The 21,677-nt window shown below is 36.5% G+C and overlaps 1 pseudogene; it reads right to left on the reverse strand.

The window, feature by feature from the left end:
• Positions 1-48: 48 nt before the first annotated feature.
• Positions 49-21,677, reverse strand: part of LOC107773502 (uncharacterized) — a 57,648-nt pseudogene continuing 36,019 nt past the window's right edge.

A 21,677-nucleotide genomic window follows, 5' to 3' on the forward strand; every position in this document is an offset into this window, starting at 1 on the left:
TTGACAAAAGCGTCTGTCTCGTTTTGCACCCACATGTTTGCCTTGAGCTGACAAGTTTGCTCTGCATAAGTACACATACATCAAAAACTTCTGCTTATCTTTTTTCAGCTGCAGACATTGGCTTTTTTTTTTTGGCATTTCCTTAGCAAATTGGTGCGCTATACCCCAGTTGATATGCTGCTATACAGAATTGAGCATGTGAGTTTTTTCAGAGAAAATAAGCTGAGCCCATACTTCTCCCCACTGCTTAGTTTTATGGATTCGGATGGCATATTAATACAATCTCAAAAAGAATAATATTACCAGCCACAGCAGGGAGTTGAGACCAGATGGTGTAAAACATCATATCAAATAAGAAGAATGGGATCTCTATCCTAGGAAAGTATTGACAGTGTCAACTGTTAGGGTTATAATACAGATAGGACTACAGTCTACATGTGTTGAAAGGAAGGATTCTTGGCTATACCTTATCTGCTTATGAACTCTACTTTCCATACATCTCAGATCTCATTCTGCTCTAAAATTCTGTTGCGCGGACTTTCCAAAATGTAGCCGCACCCGTGTCGGATCCTTCAAAAATGCACTACTTTTGGAGGATCCGACACGTATCCGGCCACATTTTCGGAGAGTCCGAACAACATAGCTGAAGTTTATATAGAATACCAAATGAATGCTGAAAAGACAAGGAATGTCTGCAAATGGTCTCGTCTCTTTATGAAGTTGGCGTAAGTCATCATCAGATGACAAGAATTAAAATATCTGCGAGCCTAAATTATTCGACAAGCAGATATTGGGTAATAAATCAGACCATTGTGTGTAGGGCTGCAAAAGTGCAGGTCAGGCAAGGAGGAATTGAAAAGAGAGGTAACTGCAACAGAAAGCACTATGAGCACATTCGGGCTCTTTGTACCTCTCTTTCTTCTGCACCAACCCCCGATGACATACCATCCCTCTCTGCTAAACATCTTTTGTATGGTACAAATCCCTTTATGTAGTTCCGTTTCTCGCTCCTGGATGTACATTTAGATTCAACAGCATAACAGTTCCTCTTTCCATAATCTGCTTCACTGGCTGAGCCAATGTTAGAACCAGATGATGATCCCTCCCTCTGAGATTCTTTACTGTTTTGTCTTTGACTAGGAACAGAACTCCCCGTGGCTGTTTGGCTGCATGGCGAGACGAATCGATGCACTAAACCTTGGTACCAAGACCGCCAAGACATAGTAGCAGGAAGAGATGCTAAATTGTTAGGATTGTCATCTAGCCAATTTTCTGGCAGCGAGAAGCTGGTGGAATTGTACTGCCAGGAACCATGGCAAGAATGAACTGTGCATTTGCTTGGTTAAATGGGAAGCTGTGAAACAGATTGTCATTGCCGATATTGATTTTCTCTTCAGTTGCATTAGATGGCAATGAGTTGCAATTTTCTGTACCTTGTGAACCAAGGTGAGGAGCATCTGGTACAAAAACCGTCTGTCCAAACAGCTTGATACCTGCTAAAGGTGTTTCAACAGCTTGGTACCTGCTAAAGGTGTTTCAACAGCTCGCTTTTCACCAGAACATGAGGTATCCCTGGAAGCTATATCACATTCTTGCAAATACAGAGACTCTTAAGATCAGTGAAATTGGTAACTGGACAGCAACTCCTAGACCATTACTAACTCGCTTGAATAGTAAATTTACCGTTTTGGAATTGGTAACTGGTCCAGCAACTATCAGCTTCTACTTTTGATGCAACAGGTACTTCCTCTTCAATACTGGATTTTGATGTCATATATTTGGCGTCATTCTCTGTAGAGATTAAGTAATCGGAGTGTGCATCCATCTTACAAGAGGCTGGTGAAAGGTTAGCGCTTCGCTGTGCAGCCACTGGAGATCCAGAAAGATCTGAATCACACAAAACTGAATCTGGGGAATAAGTGTCTCTGCCCTGAGGCGATGCACTTGGGGTAGGAGACCTTTCAGACTGAGCTGAACTTCCAAGGTTAGTTATAGGCGAATCCACCATCTTACGGGGGTAAGGATGCAGTGGTTTCTTCTTCGGCCTAGGCGGAGGGATATCCATCACATTAAGTGATCCATCACCATCATTACCAGAATCATGAGCAACCTAAAATGGATGATTAAACTTCAATGATTTTGGCCAGGGATTATCGAGGCATCTCTGCTTTTATATCTTTTGCACGCCATTGTGAACCAATGAGCAAACTTGTTAACAGCGCATTTAAACTAAGGCACCAACCTTGGAAAAATATTTCTGAGCATGGCTCCGACTCTAAATTGCAGTTTTGGTGCCAACATGTTCTACATTATCAGAAATGACATTTAAGAAGCTTCCAGTATATTCAGATACATCAATGGAAAAGAAGAAAGGATTCTAAAAAAGAATGGACCTTGTGTTAGGGACGAACAACCTTATATCAAACTCACCTTCTATTTGGCGCCAAGCACTGCCATACAGCTTTAAGGCTTCAAAAAACTTTTTGTGTTCTTCCTCTGTCCACTTCTCTCTGTGTTTTGTAAAGGTATAAGGCTTCCTAACCTGCTGCACATAGGACCAAGAAATCTAATTGAATCAGATCAAGCTATATGCTATCCGAGATCATTTAAAAATGAAAAATTTTGAAACAGGGATGTTGACCTTTGGCATATTCTCATTTCCAGGAAAAGTTTCGACCTTCACTTGAGTGGCCACAGTTCCCAATTTCGAGCTAATCACAGATGAGGCATCTTGGCCAACACCCTTAGTTTGGTCCTACAACATTCCCAAGAAACTATACGCCATAAGCAACGAATCTTCAGGCGGGTTCAATTTAAAAGATAGAAAAGAACAAGATAGGAACCCTCCCACCTCACACTACTACACTCCCTCTTTCACTAATTTCTGTTAGTCAGAGTGACAATAGACAGATCATTCAGAGTTTTTCTGAGAAATAGACATATGGATATCACCCACCGCCTGCTAACGAGCAACATATGAGATACAAAATACTATGTGTAGTACTGTTTCATGCTAATCTATTGGCACACTGTAAAATCAGTTACTGGGAGTACAAACGACTAGACATTTACCCTCATGAACTCAATGTACAATTCCAAAGTTAAGATACAAAAGGTTTAGCTGCCAGATCAAAGTCAGTGAAGAAATTTGCATTGTCTTGCTTTAAGTAAAATGCAAATGAATGAACTTGATATATCCTAAGTTTTACTAACTTTTAATCAAACCTTTAGTAAGATGTGTACTACCTACTTCCCCTGATCAAATAAAGGAGTATTAAATAGTTGCCAGAATTGAAACTTATAATTGTCTTTTTGGCATAAGTTATTATTAATGAAAGAAAGCACCCACCAAATAGTACTATTACAGATAATTAATGAAGCTACTTCACAAAAACAGGATATTGCAATCATACAAATAAATGTCATTCTCCAAACATGAAATCATAAGAACTCCATTTAGTTTCTACATAATATACGGGCAAATTAACCCCCACATACCACAATAGTAGGAAAATGCATAACTAATAAAGACCCAAATTCTATTGCAAAAAAATAAAAATAAAATAAAATAATAATAATAATAATAATAATAATAATAATAATAATAATAATAATAATAATAATAATAATAATAATAATAATAATAATAATAATAATAATAATAATAATAATAATAATAATAATAATAATAATAATAATAATAATAATAATAATAATAATAATAATAATAATAATAATAATAATAATAATAATAATAATAATAATAATAATAATAATAATAATAATAATAATAATAATAATAATAATAATAATAATAATAATAATAATAATAATAATAATAATAATAATAATAATAATAATAATAATAATAATAATAATAATAATAATAATAATAATAATAATAATAATAATAATAATAATAATAATAATAATAATAATAATAATAATAATAATAATAATAATAATAATAATAATAATAATAATAATAATAATAATAATAATAATAATAATAATAATAATAATAATAATAATAATAATAATAATAATAATAATAATAATAATAATAATAATAATAATAATAATAATAATAATAATAATAATAATAATAATAATAATAATAATAATAATAATAATAATAATAATAATAATAATAATAATAATAATAATAATAATAATAATAATAATAATAATAATAATAATAATAATAATAATAATAATAATAATAATAATAATAATAATAATAATAATAATAATAATAATAATAATAATAATAATAATAATAATAATAATAATAATAATAATAATAATAATAATAATAATAATAATAATAATAATAATAATAATAATAATAATAATAATAATAATAATAATAATAATAATAATAATAATAATAATAATAATAATAATAATAATAATAATAATAATAATAATAATAATAATAATAATAATAATAATAATAATAATAATAATAATAATAATAATAATAATAATAATAATAATAATAATAATAATAATAATAATAATAATAATAATAATAATAATAATAATAATAATAATAATAATAATAATAATAATAATAATAATAATAATAATAATAATAATAATAATAATAATAATAATAATAATAATAATAATAATAATAATAATAATAATAATAATAATAATAATAATAATAATAATAATAATAATAATAATAATAATAATAATAATAATAATAATAATAATAATAATAATAATAATAATAATAATAATAATAATAATAATAATAATAATAATAATAATAATAATAATAATAATAATAATAATAATAATAATAATAATAATAATAATAATAATAATAATAATAATAATAATAATAATAATAATAATAATAATAATAATAATAATAATAATAATAATAATAATAATAATAATAATAATAATAATAATAATAATAATAATAATAATAATAATAATAATAATAATAATAATAATAATAATAATAATAATAATAATAATAATAATAATAATAATAATAATAATAATAATAATAATAATAATAATAATAATAATAATAATAATAATAATAATAATAATAATAATAATAATAATAATAATAATAATAATAATAATAATAATAATAATAATAATAATAATAATAATAATAATAATAATAATAATAATAATAATAATAATAATAATAATATACGTACCAGAGCTTCAGCCACCATGTGGCTGCAGAAATCATGATAATAGAAGCAGCAAAACAATTGAGCCGAGAATTTAGACAATGTTGGAAAACTAATTCAAAGCTGTAGTAGGATACCTAAATTATTTAGAATCTGGTATTTGCAAAGTTAGTTAATTCATGTCTAAATAGGATCTGTAGTCATAATTAATATAGGAATAGTTTTCTTGTTTCTAGTTGAAATATGTTTCGTACTATTATAAATAGAGGTATTGCTAACTTATTTTATGTGTGAAGATCGTGGAGGAAATAAAAACTTGTAGAGATCATTCAGAAATTTAAAAATAAAATATTTTCCTTCAAACAAGTCAAAATAAGAAGAGGAGTTGGTAGGTTTTGGCCTTCACTTTGAAAAGCCAAAAGGAATATAGAGTCAGAAGGAGATCTCACTAGATAATAGCAGTATGAAATGGGACATGAAAGGAGAAAATAAATGTTGGATTTTCCCAATCTTTTTCTGAACTAGTGAGTGTGTACTGCTTATTCGAGATAGGCCCTATACCTTTGTGGTAAGATGGTTTTGGGCAGGTGAAAAGGAAAAGCACAGATGTCCCATTAAGGAGGTATAAGAGGCTGGTCTTGGTGGATCTGCGGAGAGGTAGAGATAGGCCAAAGAAGTATTGGGGTGTTATGGTCCATTGCAAGGTATGAGACTTGAGTCCCACATCGGTATTGCAATGTGCTGATGTGAGTTTTATATAGTCTTGGGCTCTCCCATATTAATAACTAATTTTTGGGGTGTGGTTCTCCCGAGGTTGTATAAATGGTATCAGAGCCACCCACCGCCCTCCGCACCTACCATGCGATAGATGGTGGTGCCGGTATTGCAGTGTTCGCCCGGGGCTAGAAAGGTCTAGCGTACAGCCGTCGGGGGCGACGGATGTGGAGCGTGGTGGTTTGTTATAGTCCATTGCAAGGTATGAGACTTGAGTTCCACATCGATATTGCAATGTGCTGATGTGGAGTTTATATAGCCTTGGGCTCTCTCACCTCAATAGCTAGCTTTTGGGGTATGGTTCTCCCTAGGTTGTATCATGGGCAGAGGTGATTAGACATAATATGGCGTTATTTCAGCTTACCGAGGATATGACCCTTGATAGGAAGGTGTGGAGGTTGAGAATTAAGGTAGAAGACTAGTAGGTAGTCGAGAGTGTTTATTCCCACTTCAGTAATATTAATGTTAGTCTTGTATTCCATTATTGTTAGATTTCTCTTACTACATGTCATTCCGTTCGCTTTGTTTTCTTATTATCTTGTTGTTAATACTCTTTTTTAAATCTTTCCTTGAGCCTCTCTATCCCAGGGTAAAGGTAAGATCTGCGTGCATACTATCCTCTTCAGACCCCACTTGTGAGATTATACTGGGTTGTTGTTATTGTTATATTCAGTCGTCAAGTAAACAAGGGAGTCATATTCAGTTATCAAGAAAGCCTAAAGAAAAGAGAAGATGGTGATCAAGGAAACCTAAAAATGATGCATGGGTATTGATCTTTTCTTAACACCTCTTTCTTTAAACCTCACACTGGCCGCAGTTAAACATATTTGCCCATTTAACACCTTTCTGGCAATATTTTGGGCTCATCTTAACTAGTTTCTCCTTGGAATTTACGGGTTAATCCATCAGAGTTATTAAAAAGTTGGAAAGATAACCATATACTTAGAGTAATTTTTTAGTTATTTACAAACTAGCAACTAAGAAATTAAATACATAAGACATAGTATAAAGCTATAAATAAATCGGGGTAATAAACAGAAACATAATTTTTAGATAAAAACAGTAACTTATATATAAGTTTCCACAACCTTATAATATATTTTACTTTAGAAAAAATTTAAAATACAACAGATTTTCGAACAACACTAGAAGAATATTTGAACACCTTAAACAAACCTCATAAAAAAGAATTAGACACTGATTTACACGACAAAAATTTTAAGAATTACCTTATTTGGGAAATACAGAATTCTAATAACGAGATAACACAAGGAAGAAATTATATAAGATTCATCAAAAATCATATAAAATATATCCCGTTAGGATAACATATGTTAAAAACAGACTCTTATCAAGAAGTGAAAAATGAATTAAAAATATTATACGCAGAATATATCAGAATAAATAAAACAAAAAAGACCTCCTAGAGGTTAAACCAACTAATATATACAATATCAAGATTAGAATCTAGACTACTAGGCTACATAAAAGCTCGAGTCTCTAAAAAGCAGGTAACAACTCGTTTCAAACCATATTAAAATACATATTTATGAAACAACACCCGTAGACTAGACAAATAGCTATACATTATTGGTATTTAAATAGAGAAGTAGAAAGAAAAAGAAAATCAAAGAAAATTAAAAAATTACTAATAACAATCTTAGAATTAGCAAAACAATAATTATCAGAGTTAATAGTAAATAGAGTAGTACAACGTATTATAAGTGAAGAAACAATATCTTCCATAAATTGAGAATTACAAGGAATAAGAATTGAGATAGAATACATAGAACATAGAATTGTAATGACCTGGTCGGTCGTTTTGAGTATTATGACCCCGTTCCCCCATTTACTGCTCTATTTGTGTTTTATATGTATTTTATGACTTACCGGGTTAGTTGGTTCACGTCCGGAAGGATTTCGGAGTGAAATGAGACACTTAGTCTCTTAATCGAAACTTAAGTTGGAAAAGTTGACCGGATATTGACTTATGTGTAAACGACCTCGAAATTCAATTCTGATGATTCCAAATAGCTCCGTATGGTGATTTTGGACATAAGAGCGTGTCCAGAAAATTATTTGGAGGTCCGTAGTGGAATTAGGCTTGAAATGATGAAAGTTGAATTTTTGGAAAGTTTGACCGGGGAGTTGACTTTTTGATATCGGGGCCAGAATCCGATTCTGGAAATTAGAATAAGCCCGTAATGTGAAATGTGACTTGTGTGCAAAATTTGAAGTCAATCGGATGTGATTTGACAGATTTCAGCGTCGTTTGTAGAATTTGAGAATTTCAAAATTTCTTAGGCTTGAATCCGAGTGTAATTCGTGTTTTCGATATTGTTGGAGGTGATTTGAAGATTCAAGTAAGTTCGTATGATGTTATAAGACTTGTTGGTATGTTTGGTTGAGGTCCCGGAGGCCTCGGGTTGATTTCGGGTGGTTAACGGACTTGATTTTGAGTTGATGAAGCAGTTGAAGTGCTGCTGCTACTAGTATAACCGCACCTGCGGAGTGGGCACCACAGGTGCGCGCACGCAGAAGCGCGGAATGAATCGCTGAAGCGACCAAGGAAGGACTTGGAAGAGGTCGCAGGTGCGAAGACATTCGCGCACCTACGATGGTCGCAGAAGCGGTTTGAAGGGCACATAAGCGAGGTTGAGCTGCAGGGTGCGATGGGTTTTCCGCACCTGCGATAGGCGCAAATGCGGTCCAAATTTCCCAGAAGCGAAAAGCCTAGGCAGAACCCTTTAAGTTCGGGGTTTCGTTATTTTTCACAATTTTCGGATTTTGGAGCTTGGCTTGGGTGATTTTGGAGAGGAATTTTTTCACACAACTTGGGGTAAGTGTTCTTAACTCCCTTGTGATTATATTCCATGAATTTATCTTCATTTTAGCAATTGGTTGATGAATTTAAAGAGGAAATTGGGGGTGTTGGCCTAAAGTTCATAAAAAGAATTTTTGAGTTTTGAACATCAATTTGGAGTCGGAATTGAGTGAAATTAGTATGGTTAAACTTGTAATTGGATGGGTTGTCGGATTTTGTGAGTTTCGTCGAATTCCGAGACGTGATCCCCACGGACGATTTTTGGAGTGTAATTTCGGATTTTATGGGAAAATGTTAGTATTTTGATATGGAATTAATTCCTATAAATTGTGTGGACTGAATCAAATTTATTGTGGCTAGATTCGAGCCGTTCAGGAGTTGATACGTGCAAAATGGGATTTCTGGAGCATTGTTTAGCTTGCTCGGTATTGGATTCATCTTGGTCGAGGTAAGTAACTCTTCTAATCTTGGAGCTGAGGGTATAAACCCTGAATATACGTATTATGAGAATCGTTTGGAGGTGACACACATGCTAGGTGACGGGCTTGTGGGCGTGCACCATAGAAATTATGACATAATTATTTTCGTGGAATTCTGTAGTCAAATAATCCTGGCATTTTCCATGCAGTTTTATGTGTTAAAGAAATTTAGATGAGAATCATATTAAAAATTATGTTGAGGCTATGTGCTAGTATTATTGGGACCCACAGAGGTCATATTGCTGTGAATTATTGGTTTTAAATTAAAAATTTATACTCTGTCATATTCATTTCATTGCATATCATATCTCAGTCTCTGTTGTTATTTATTGATACATTATATCATCATTTTCGGGCTATTTTTATGACATTGTGAGCCCATGAGAGAGATACTGGAGAGATTGATGACTGAGGGAGGCCGAGAGCCTGACTGTGAGGATATTATTATGTGGATCGGGGTTGCCCGCCTGCAGCAGGCCATATTGGCTTTATATATATTATTGTTATTATGTGGATCGGGGCTGCCCGCCTGCAGCAGGCCTTATAGGCTTTATATAGTGCTTGGGCTGAAGGAGCCCCTCCGGAGTCTACACACACCCCCAGTGAGCGCGATTGATGTTATTGAGGGATGGATCTTCCCTGGACATGGATCTTGTCCGAAGAATTATATACCTAGATATGGATCTTCTCCACGGGCTGGATTGGCCCTACTCGGTACTGGGTGACTGATGATCAGTTGATGTGTATATTCCGGGATGGAAATTCCCTGGGCCGGATTGGCCATATACAGTACCGAGCGATTGGGCATGACGAGTGGAATGTGGGAGAAGTGAGATTGAGTACTCTGAGAGTGCGAGTACATGAGTTCATCTTTGAGATACATTGCATTGACATGCACACATGACATACAAGCATAGAGATGTATTTTCCTCATGCTGTACGGTATCACATCATTCATGATTTCTCACACATGTTGACAAATGGGCATAGTGATGTATTTGTTTTATGCTGGTTATCTGGAAAGAAAATGAAACATCTTATTTATTGTTGAAAGGATTTTTGGAATTTTTTTTATTGTTTTCAAACTTATTCATATTTTTGGCAACTTCGGTAAACGATTTGGGTTTTCACTGATGTATTTGAAAGGCAGAACTATTTTCAGAAATCATGATTTTGCTGAGCATTTTTATCTCCGAGTTACTTCTTATTTTATTTGCTTTACATTGTTATGGACTGTTGTTGGCTATTGGTGTGGACTCGACCTTGGTACAAGCTCGTCATTACTTTCAACCTAAGGTTAGGTTTATTACTTATTGAGTACATAGGGTCGGTTGTACTCATACTACACTTCTGCACCTTGCGTGCAGATGTTGGCTGCGAATGTTGGTGTGTTCGTGGGAGATGGATTTGAAGATGTACCTGCGTTCCGGTTGTAGCTGCCTCTTGTTCATGGTAGCCTTAGATTCATAAAACTCTGTTTATGTACTTTTTCAAACAGATAATGTATTTACTTCATACCAATGTTGTATACTCTATTCTTAGAAGCTCATGATTTGTACTACCAGTTTTTGGGGAATACATAAGATTAAGATCTTTCTTTGCTTAAATTGCTTTAGTAATTGTTATTGGAATTGGATAGTTAATAATTGGCTTACCTAGCGGGTTGGGTTAGGTGCCATCACGACTAGTTGGATTTTGGGTCGTGACAAGGTGGTATCAGAGCTCTAGGTTCATAGGTTCTATAAGTCATGAGCAAGTGTCTAGTAGAGTCTTGCGGATTGGTATGATGACGTCCATACCTATCTTTAAGAGGCTACAGGGAATTTAGGATATATACTTCCCATCTTTCCTTCCTTATCGTGCGGAATTGATTCAGCTTGAGGCATAACTCTTTGAATTCCTTCCACGCATCCGTATGCGCACATGAGCAATTAGTATCAGCTGTGCATCGCCGGCTTGTGATTCTATGAACGAGGTTCGAGATGTGTATTCTGTGTTTTGGTGATGGGCCGGTCTGGAGGACTTGAGGCCAATTGAACCGCAGCTTAAGCTCGGTAGCTTCAGTTATAACTTGTACATTTGGACTCATATGTCTGGTAACGTCCTTACGAGTGGAAATTTGTGGCTCGATGAGCGGTGGAATGGCTTTGTGATGAGTATGATGTAACTGCGGGATGTGTTAAGACGATTTGAATATGACGAGAAGTGTTTCCTTGAAGTGTAAAGGAAGGCCATTGAGTGCTTGATTTTTGTTTTGATGTGACATACAATCTCGAGTGTGAATGTTTTGAAAGATCTTTCACGTTGTTAAATTTTGGGGCAAATTAAATTCTTCGTGTATGGTTAATGAGTTTGGACTCATAAAGATTAAGTGATTTCATAGTAATTGTGGTTGCAAAAGGGTATAACAAGATGCCAATTTAAGACTAAGCAGGTGGGTTATCTCCTGCGGAGTAATCTATGTAGGTGTGTTCCTTATGATGTGAATATAGAGTTTCTTTTCTGCTAGCGGGGCGTATGTGTTGAGACTTGAATTTGAATCTGGTTGAGAAAGTTGACTTGAGTGTTAAGGGAATGGATGCGAGCATAGCGGACGATTGAGGTATTTTTATGGTTGGCGGGGTATGAGCTTAAGAAGAATTTTTATTGAACTGACTGCGGTATTAAGGCAGTAATAGAGTATGGGTATTGTGAGTTATCGAGTGTTTTAATCTATGGCTTTGAGCCAAGTGGAGGAGCTTGCTATTGACAATTCAATTTTATGGTTATGTGTAAAGGTTTAATTTTGGGCTGAGGCATACTTGTGGGTTTGTTATGATTTGCAGAGGTGGAGTTCGAGAATGACTCGAGTAAGAAAATTTCTGGATACAGGTTATATTGCGCTTTATGAGTATATGAAAATCGTGGGATGAGTGAGTTGTTATTTGCGAATGATGTATTGCGCACGGATTATGAGTTTGATATGTGGTATTAAAGTAGAGTTACTTCTTTGAGTGTTGTTGTGCTAATGGGGCATGTGTCTTTTGGCCCATTTGGGTGGTGTAATTTGGATTTGAACAAAGGGGGAGACTCTCGTGAAAGTTCCAATAGGTTCAAGGTTTATATATAGCAATTGAGAATTTCTCCGGACTTGTGTATGGATAAAATCTGAGACTTGCATTTGATGGTGCCTGGATTTGCGGAAATTCCGTATGACTATGGATTCTACATATTTTTTGTATAAGGAAGGTAAGAATAACAATTTCAAATTCACATAAGGCATTTTCAGAGTGAGTGTTACAGTTGTGGTATTTATGAAGGTGCTTAAGAAGAATACAATTGCTTATGGGCTATAGGGCGTTATGGTTCTATGTTAAGGTTTGTGGGGTGAGTTATGGTTAAAGATCATGGCGTTTTAGCAAGGAGAAGTATCAATCTGAAGACAAATTCGAAAGGGACTTGGAGAAATAGGACAGCTTGGTAGTAGGTTGGATCAGTATGGTAATGGATATGATCGGTTCTTTGGGTGCTTATAATGTGGGGGTTTTCTACAGGTGCTTTGTGGCAATGCTCTTGGGTTTTGGCGACCTGCGTGGCTGGGTTGAGTTAGAGAGATTCGGTTTTGATAGCTTGGTTGTGTGCAAATGGGTTTCAAAGAATTTTCAATGGTTTTTACCACGGTTTGAGGAGTATATTTCTTACCCGCGTGAGGAATATGTTGGGTATTGGGATTTTCTCTGGGATGAGATCAAATGGAAAGTTTTTCACTGATCGGGTATGTATTCTTCTTGTGACTCAGAGTTTATTATGAGATTCTTATACTCTTCACAGGATGACATGGTAGATGCGGTGTGTTGTGTAGGATTGAGATTTGCATGTGCAAGGTCACAGTTCAGTTTTGAAGGGAAGGACATAAATTCGTAGGCCGGTTACAGATGACCAGGTAAATGATATTACTAATCGGTATGGCCTGATGAGAGTATACATTTCAGAAGGGGCAATGTGTTTTGATTTATGGATACTTCACTTGTATTGCGGCACTCTCCTGGTTGATCGACTGCTGATATTCAAATTTTGCTACGTAGCACGGAATAATTTTAGAAGTATTCCTCATGGGATGACCGTGTATGAGAGATGTGTTAGACATTCTGGCGGTGGAGTTGGGATCAAATATGGTGATTCGTGTGTCCCATGGAGTTGGAGACTGGGAGTTCTCAGGAACAAATTATTTCATGGTTGCGGATTGTGAAGTCATGGCCGAAGCTAGCCATATGATAATATGTGTTATGATTCAGTCATTGTGGACTTTCGGAGGGTTTTTCATCTATTTGTGGGTGACCAGAGTTGATTTGGGGTCCATTGGTAGGCCCAACTAGGATGGGTATTCTACATCGAGCCGGATTGGTTGGCTCCATACTGCTATTGTTGAGGGATGTGCCATTCGGTTGATGTTGAAATTATTCGTATTCTGAAGTGATCTATGAGTTACTCTTCTATGCTACGAGGAGTTGTGATTCATCGGTTATATGCACACATGGTGCAGTTCTATTGGGGGCCTTATGGCGGAATTTGAGCGAGATGAGTATTTGGGTATTGCATGATCGATTGCGTATTGGTTAGGTTCTTTCAGGTTTTGTGTGGCATTGTGTCATTTGCCTCTCTGTGGTTATTGATTTTGAGCAGGGTGGCTCGAGGTAGATAATATGGACCAACATTTGGATGGGGTCACGCATTGCAGCGGAATTATGTTAAGGTATGAACCTTGTGTTAGAATTGTGTGATGGTTCTACGGTGTGATGGATTTTCAGCATTTCGTTGTGGTGATACTTGTAAATCTTGCGAGGCAGTTCTCTCATTTGAGTCATTTTTCATGACTGAGTACATTTGAATTATTGGTGCGATGGGTTTTCCGCACCTGCGATAGGTGCAAATGCGGTCCAAATTTCGCAGAAGCAAAAAGCCTGGGCAGAACCCTTTAAGTTCGGGGTTTCGCTATTTTTCACCATTTTCGGATTTTGGAGCTCGGTTTGGGCGATTTTGGAGAGGAATTTTTCCACACAACTTGGGGTAAGTGTTCTTAACTCCCTTGTGATTATATTCCATGAATTTATCTTCATTTTAGCAATTGGTTGATGAATTTAAAAAGGAAATTGGGGGTGTTGGCCTAAAGTTCATAAAATAAATTTTTGAGTTTTGAACATCGATTTGGAGTCGGAATTGAGTGAAATTAATATGGTTGAACTGGTTGGGTCGTTACATTCTCCCCCACTTAAACATACGTTTGTCCTCGAACGTGCCAAGAGTTGTTTCCAAGCCACCAAATCACTATTGTATCTTACCACGCACGTACCCGGGGTGATCTCACGTCAGCCTATTATATATAGGCCTGACCACACAATATAACTGAAAAGCATTAATTTAGCCTTAGCCCAAAAACCTTGGAGCCAAATTTTTAACATCCAGAATTCTTCTCAAAACCCGAATCTCACATCTACACACTATATAAGCTAGAAAAAGCTGTATCCATCCATAACCATAATCCCAGATATAATCGCATAACATACTACACAACTCGCATACTCGTAACACCATTTCTGATCACAACAACTACTCAAAACCAACCAAGTACTAGTATAAAACCTCCAATCATGCCAAACATTGTTCCAAAAACCTGCGTACATTATTGATAATAAAAGAAACATTCAAAAATCTCATGACTCCTTATGAGAGCAACAAGTCATGGAGCTCTCTCGCCCCAACCAGAACCATAATCACTTTCTAAGCCGACTTTCAATATTATCCGCCCGAATATACCGTAATCAAACCTAATAGTACCCATTCTAGGTCCAATGACCTTATACTATTAAACACAACTATCCCACAGACACGCCACATCAATATAACTCCAGCTACAACTGCGCAATCCGTGTACCCAATTATGGGAGATGTCTCAAGGAAGAGAACCATATTGCAAGCTCAACAAGCACTACCACAACCACAATGTTACAACCAACTCCTCAAATTTCGTGAAGAGGATAACCGTAGGTGCATGTGCACATTTGTAGAAGAAGGAAATTAATAGATCAGATAAATCATAATAGAAATAGAATTCCCACACACAGCACGGACAACTCACGTGCCAATAATATGAGTCGCTTGGCATAGTCACATGCCTCCAGTCCCATCATATCATACATGAGCAATTAAACAAGTACACTTGTATATGATAATGATATAAGATTCTCATGCTCCTGGACTGGTATAAGTAGCATGCCATAGTGCAAGTATGTGTAAAGTCCGCTATCATACTTCAAATCGGCAATTTTACGCAGAATTAGTAACTACCCCGTTTATTTAGGGAATCATCTTCTTTGTAACCTCAAGTATAACCCAGATAGTTCTCAACAAAGGTACGAATATGGGAAACATTATAACTTTACACTTAACAGTCAACTCTAGGCATATTATAGCCTAAGCATTCCTTCGAGTATGAATACTTGCTCTAATGCCCGCACACGGGCTCAAACCTCACATATATGCGCACTCATAGCGCATAGCTATCATAAATAATTAACGCAACTTAGTGTCTCCACTTAGTTTAAATAAAATACTCACCTCAAACAGGTCGCAACCCTGAAACAATATGCTTCTGAGAACTCTCAGTCTCCAAATTCATCAAACACATGAATCACCATAACTGATCTCAACTCCAGCACTAGAATGACTAACACGTCTTCCATTTACGATCTTCCCATGAGGAATACTTTCATAATTCTTTTGTGTCACATAAAAATAATTTGAATATCAGCAGTCTATTAACCAGGTGAGTGGTACAATATCGATGAACATCCGTAAGTCAAAACACAACGCGCCTTCTGAAATGTGCACCCTTCTCAGGAATTACCGAGCAGTTATAACATTAATCGAAATATCTGAAACTGACCATGCTGCCCAACATTCGTTACCTTCTCTTTAAGACTGAACTGTCATTTTGTACATGTAAATTCTAATCCCTCACAACACACCACATCTATTATGCCATCATGTGACAAGCACAAGAATCCCATTATCAACTCTGAGTCACCAACAAATTACATACCTTATTAGTTAGAAACCTCTCTTTAGCTTCTTTCCAGGAGGAAATCACAATACACAACACGTTCCATACACCGGTAGAAAATATCCGGTTCAAACCATGGTAGAAACCATCATGAACACTTTGAAATCCATTTGCACATAACCAAACTATCACAGCTGAATTCCTCCAACTCCACCAAGCCACACAAGTTGCCAAATCCGACAGTATTTCCATAAAACACCCGTAAAGTCCCACATCATCATAAGAACCAAAAGAACCGAGCATACCATTACCATACTGATCCAGCATGTTGCCTATTTGTCCTATTTTCTCCGAGTTTCTTCTGAATCACCCTCAAGTTGACATTTCTCCTTGTCAAAATACTACTATCCTTACATAAGCCACTGTATTCTTCTTAAGCATTTTCATAAATACCCCAACCGTAACACTCACTCTGAAAATACCTTATGCAAATTTAAAATTGTTCCTCTTTCCTTTCTTATACTGAAATGTAGAATCCATAGTCAAACAGAATTACCGCACGTCCCGATACCATCCAATGTAAGTAACTATTTCTAGTGATATACAAATTCGAAAAACTTTCAATTTCCACATATACATTTTGAACCCATTAGAACCCTCTCGATAGTCATCCACTCTGCTCAAATCTAATTTACTCCACCCCAAACGGGCCGAAAGACATGTGCTCCTTTAGCACAGTCAACACTCAAATAAGTAACCATTCCTTAACACGACCAATCAAATTCATACTTCGTGTGCACTACATCCTTCATAATAATAACTTAATCGTTCTATAATTTTCACATTTCTATAAAGTACCATATAACTCGTATTCAGGAATTTCCTTACTCGGGTCATCCTCGATCTCCATCTCTGCAAGTCATAACTGATCCACAAGTATGTCTCCGACCGAAACTAAATTTTAACACATAACCATGAAATCAAATTGTCAATAGTAGGCTCCCCCGCTTAGCTTTAAGCTGCAACTATATAAAATTAGAACCCGCAAGAATTTCTCCTTCTCACTTACCAAGATCTCATACCGCTAACCCGCCAGACTTCTCGAATTCTTTTGTTAAGCTTTTCATGAACATTCTGAATCACCAGCCACAGTCGCACACTCGACCTCTTACCAGGTAGCAATTAATATTTCTCGCAGAAGTTTTATCAAGATCACGCCACTACTAACTACTCACCGAAGATAACCCACCTGTGAAATTCCTTACCGACATCTTCCAACGACGCTGCACTGGGTAAAACAACCACGTAATCAGTAAATTCTCCTGAGATCATGCTCGCCCACCATTTGTATAAGTTTGCACTTTCCCTATTGACATTAACTGAAAGTTCAACAATGCCTTCCGAACTCAATTCATATTCAATCTTTCTCCGTACAGTAACCATCACTCCAAATAAAGTCCGTAGGCCAAATCACATTCTATCACGATTCCAAACCGTTCTACACTTTCTCAAGGCACGAGACTACCCTACCACAGAATCCATATGATAATCTGCCACTCTTACTTTGGTTAAACCATCTCCTTTAAGCAACTTCTCAACCTCTACTTTTCCTACTTGACCTGCCAGTACTTCAACCACCGCGAAACACTTCCCGTCATGTCTTCCCTCACACTTTGTTGCCTAACTGTTGCATCAAATCAAAATGCATCTCTGTCGTACCTGAACCAATAAAATGTTACTGACTCTTAGCCTCTTCGAAGATCATCTTTCTTGAGCCATCAACATTAGAAATATCCATTCGCAACCACAATTACTACACAATCACTTACTCTTCTTGAGTCCAAACGCATTGACAAGATATGAGAATTTAATTTGTCCCATAATTTAACAACGTGAAAGATCCTTCAATACACTTACAACTCGAGACCATACGTCAAATCAAGACAGATATCAAGTACCCAATAGCAAACTCTTGAGTCACAAGTAAACTTTATTTGTCTCATTTAACCCATCTGAACACATCCCGCATTCACATCATACTTATCATATAGTCATTCAACCACTCATCGAGCTACAAATTCCACTCATAGGGACACTACCAGAGATATGAGTCCAAATGTACAAGTTCACATAACTGAAGCTACCGAGCCTAAGTTGCAGTCTAACCCTGCCCTCAAGTCCTCTAGACTGGCCCATTACCGAAACACAGAATACACATCTTGAACCCCGTTCATAGAATCCCAAGCCAGCGATGCACAACTGATATCAAGCGCTCATATGCGCATACGAAATGCGTGGAAGGAATTCAAAGAGTTATGTTTCAAGCTGAATCAATTCCGCATGATAGAATCCAAGAAGGAAAATTTTCCTAAGGGTTCTGTAACCTCTCGAAGATAAGTACAGACGTCTCCGTATCGATCCGCAAGACTCTACTAAACCTGCTTATGACTCGTGAGACCTATGTAACCTAGGGATCTGGTACCAACTTGTCACGACCCAAAATCCCAACATGTTGTGATGGCGCCTATCTCAATACTAGGCAAGCCGGTAATCTCAATAAATCACAGTTTCTCTTAAGTTTGATAATGTTATATTTAAATATAATACAAAATCCCACAAATACCGATACAACACTCTCCAAAACCTGGTGTCACTGAGTACATGAGAATCTAATGTGGATACAAGTCAAAAGAAAATGATCTATAATAGTCTAAGACCAAATACAGTAAACAAAGAGATAGGGAATGAGAGACAAGGTCTGCGAAACACGGCAGCTACCTCTGAATCTCCGAAAAATCAACTGTGCGAGAAAATCAACACCCACTATGTCCAGAAGCACTGGATCTGCACATGAAGTGCAGGGTGTAGTATGAGTACAATGAACTCAACAAGTAACAATAATAAATAAGGAATTGAAGATAGTGACGAGCTACACAGTTATAGTTCATTTTCAGTAATTCCAACAGAGAATAGACATGCTTTCAGATCCAGCAGTTTAAGTCAAATCAATTTATACAATTCAAGTTCATGTAATCCGGATATAAAATCTTTTAGAGAATTCCACAACAATGATAAATAGCAACTAAGTGAAACAACAAATGAAAAGCAAGTACAACCTCTCAGGGAAACAATCACTCCACTCATCCCAACAACTCAACCACTTGGCTCTCAGCCCTCAGCATTCACACTCAATGGGTACCCGCGCTCACTGGGGGTGTACAGACTCCGTAGGGGCTCCTACAGCCCAAGCGCCATAATATCCACGGATAACTCACGTGCTATAATATCCTTACCTCACCGATAGGCCCTCGACCTTACTCAGTCCTCAACATCTCTAGTCTTTCGGGCTCTCAGAAATCACAAAGATTAGCCCAAACAAAGATAACATAGTGTATCAACAAATATCCAGAAAGACTGAGGTATAATACGCAAGAAAAATCATGACTGAGTACAAGACAACAATTAGCAAATAATTCAACAAGTACACGACCTCTGCGGGTCCCAACAGTACTATAACATAGCCTAAGAATGATTTCTAACATGATTTACAGTCAAATTCTTTCAACACATAGAGAGCATATAGCTAACAATAAATTATTCAACTATACAGTTTCCACGGGACGGACCAAGTCACAATCCCCTCGGTACACGCCCACACGCCCGTCACCTAGCATGTGCGTCACCTCCAAAATATTCACATGACACAAAATTCTAGGGTTCCATACTCTCAGGACCAGATTTAAAACTGTTACTTACCTCAAGCCGTGAAATTCTTATTATGCAATGTCCTTTCCTCGTGAATTAGCCTCCAAACGCCTCGAATCTAGCCATAAATAATTTATTTCAGTTAATAAAATTCATTGGAATTAATTCTATAAGAAAATGCTAATTTTCCATAAATATCCAAAATTTAGCTCAAAAATCGCCCGTGGAGCCCACATTTCGGAACCTGACAAAAGGTACAAAATCCGAAAGCCCATTCAACCACGAGTCTACCCATACCAATTTTACCAAAATCCGACCTCAACTCGACCCTCAAATCTACAAATCTTATTTCCAAATTTCTAAGTTCAAATCTCCGATTTACACCTCAAAATCATGTAATCTAGTCGGATTATTCGATGATAATTTAATATTATGGAGTAGAAATGATCACAATGGACTTACCTCAAGTTTTCCTTGAAAATCTATCAAAATTCGCCTCTCCTCAAGCTCCAATTTGTCAAAAATGATGAATGGGACGAAGTCCCTGCTTTATAATTCTGCCCAGACAGCCCTCGATCCTGGGCCTTCGACCGTGTTCCTCGATCCTGAGCCTTGATCCTGGGCCTTGATTATGACCCTCAATTCTGGCCCTCGATTTTGACCCTCGGTCACTGCCCTCGACCCTGGCCTTCGATCTTGCCTTCAATCGTGGCTTCGATCCTGGGCCCTTGATCTTTTCCCTCGATCATGTCCCTCAACCATGGCCTTCGATCCTGCCTTCGATCGTGGCTTCGATCATGGCCCTATTATGGTAACGATTCAGGGCTCGATTATGGGAGAATCAGGGCTCGATTATGGGAGATGGAATTTGCAGCAGCTATTTTAGTCCAATTTTTGATCCGCTAACCATCCGAAACTCACTCGAGCCCCTCGGTACCTCAACCAAATATACCAACAAATCCTAAAACATCATATGGACTTAGTCGAACTCTCAAATCACCTAAAATAACGCTAAAACCATGAATTACAACCAATTCAAGCCTAATAAACTTTGAAATTTCAAGTTTCAACAAATGACTCCGGAACCTATCAAATCATGTCCGATTGACCTCAAATTTTGCACACAAGTCAAAAATGACATAACAGAGGTATTCAAATTTTCAGAATCGGATTCTGACCCCGATATCAAAAAGTCAACCCCCGGTCAAACTTTCCAAAAATTAAACTTTCGGCATTTCAAGCCTAATTCGACTACTTTAACGACTCAGCCGATCGTTTTGACTATTGTAATCCCGTTCCCCCATTTACTGCTCAAATTGTAAATTACAGTTGTTATTTATCTTGCCGGGGTAATTGGTTTGGGTTCGGTGAGGTTTTGAAATGATTTAGAGCGCTTAGTTCCAAGGTTTAGAATTTAAGTTGAAAAGGTTGACCGGATGCTAACTTATGTGTAACGACCTCGGAAAAATTTTGCTAAGGAAATTAAGTTTTGGTGGTACTGAGGTAGATCAACGGTCTCAAAGTGGAGTAGGAGGAGGGCAAGATTTGAGGAAAATCTGCGGTGCACTATGCGACCGCAGACCTGTTTTGCGGTGCATTATGCGACCGCAGAACAAGTATGCGGACCGCATAATGACCGCAGAATAGGTCAGTAACACCCAGCTTTGGAGGCCAATTTATGCGGACTG

The sequence above is a fragment of the Nicotiana tabacum genome, chromosome 24 (assembly GCF_000715075.1).
Source record: "Nicotiana tabacum cultivar K326 chromosome 24, ASM71507v2, whole genome shotgun sequence".
Classification (NCBI taxonomy): Eukaryota; Viridiplantae; Streptophyta; class Magnoliopsida; order Solanales; family Solanaceae; genus Nicotiana; species Nicotiana tabacum.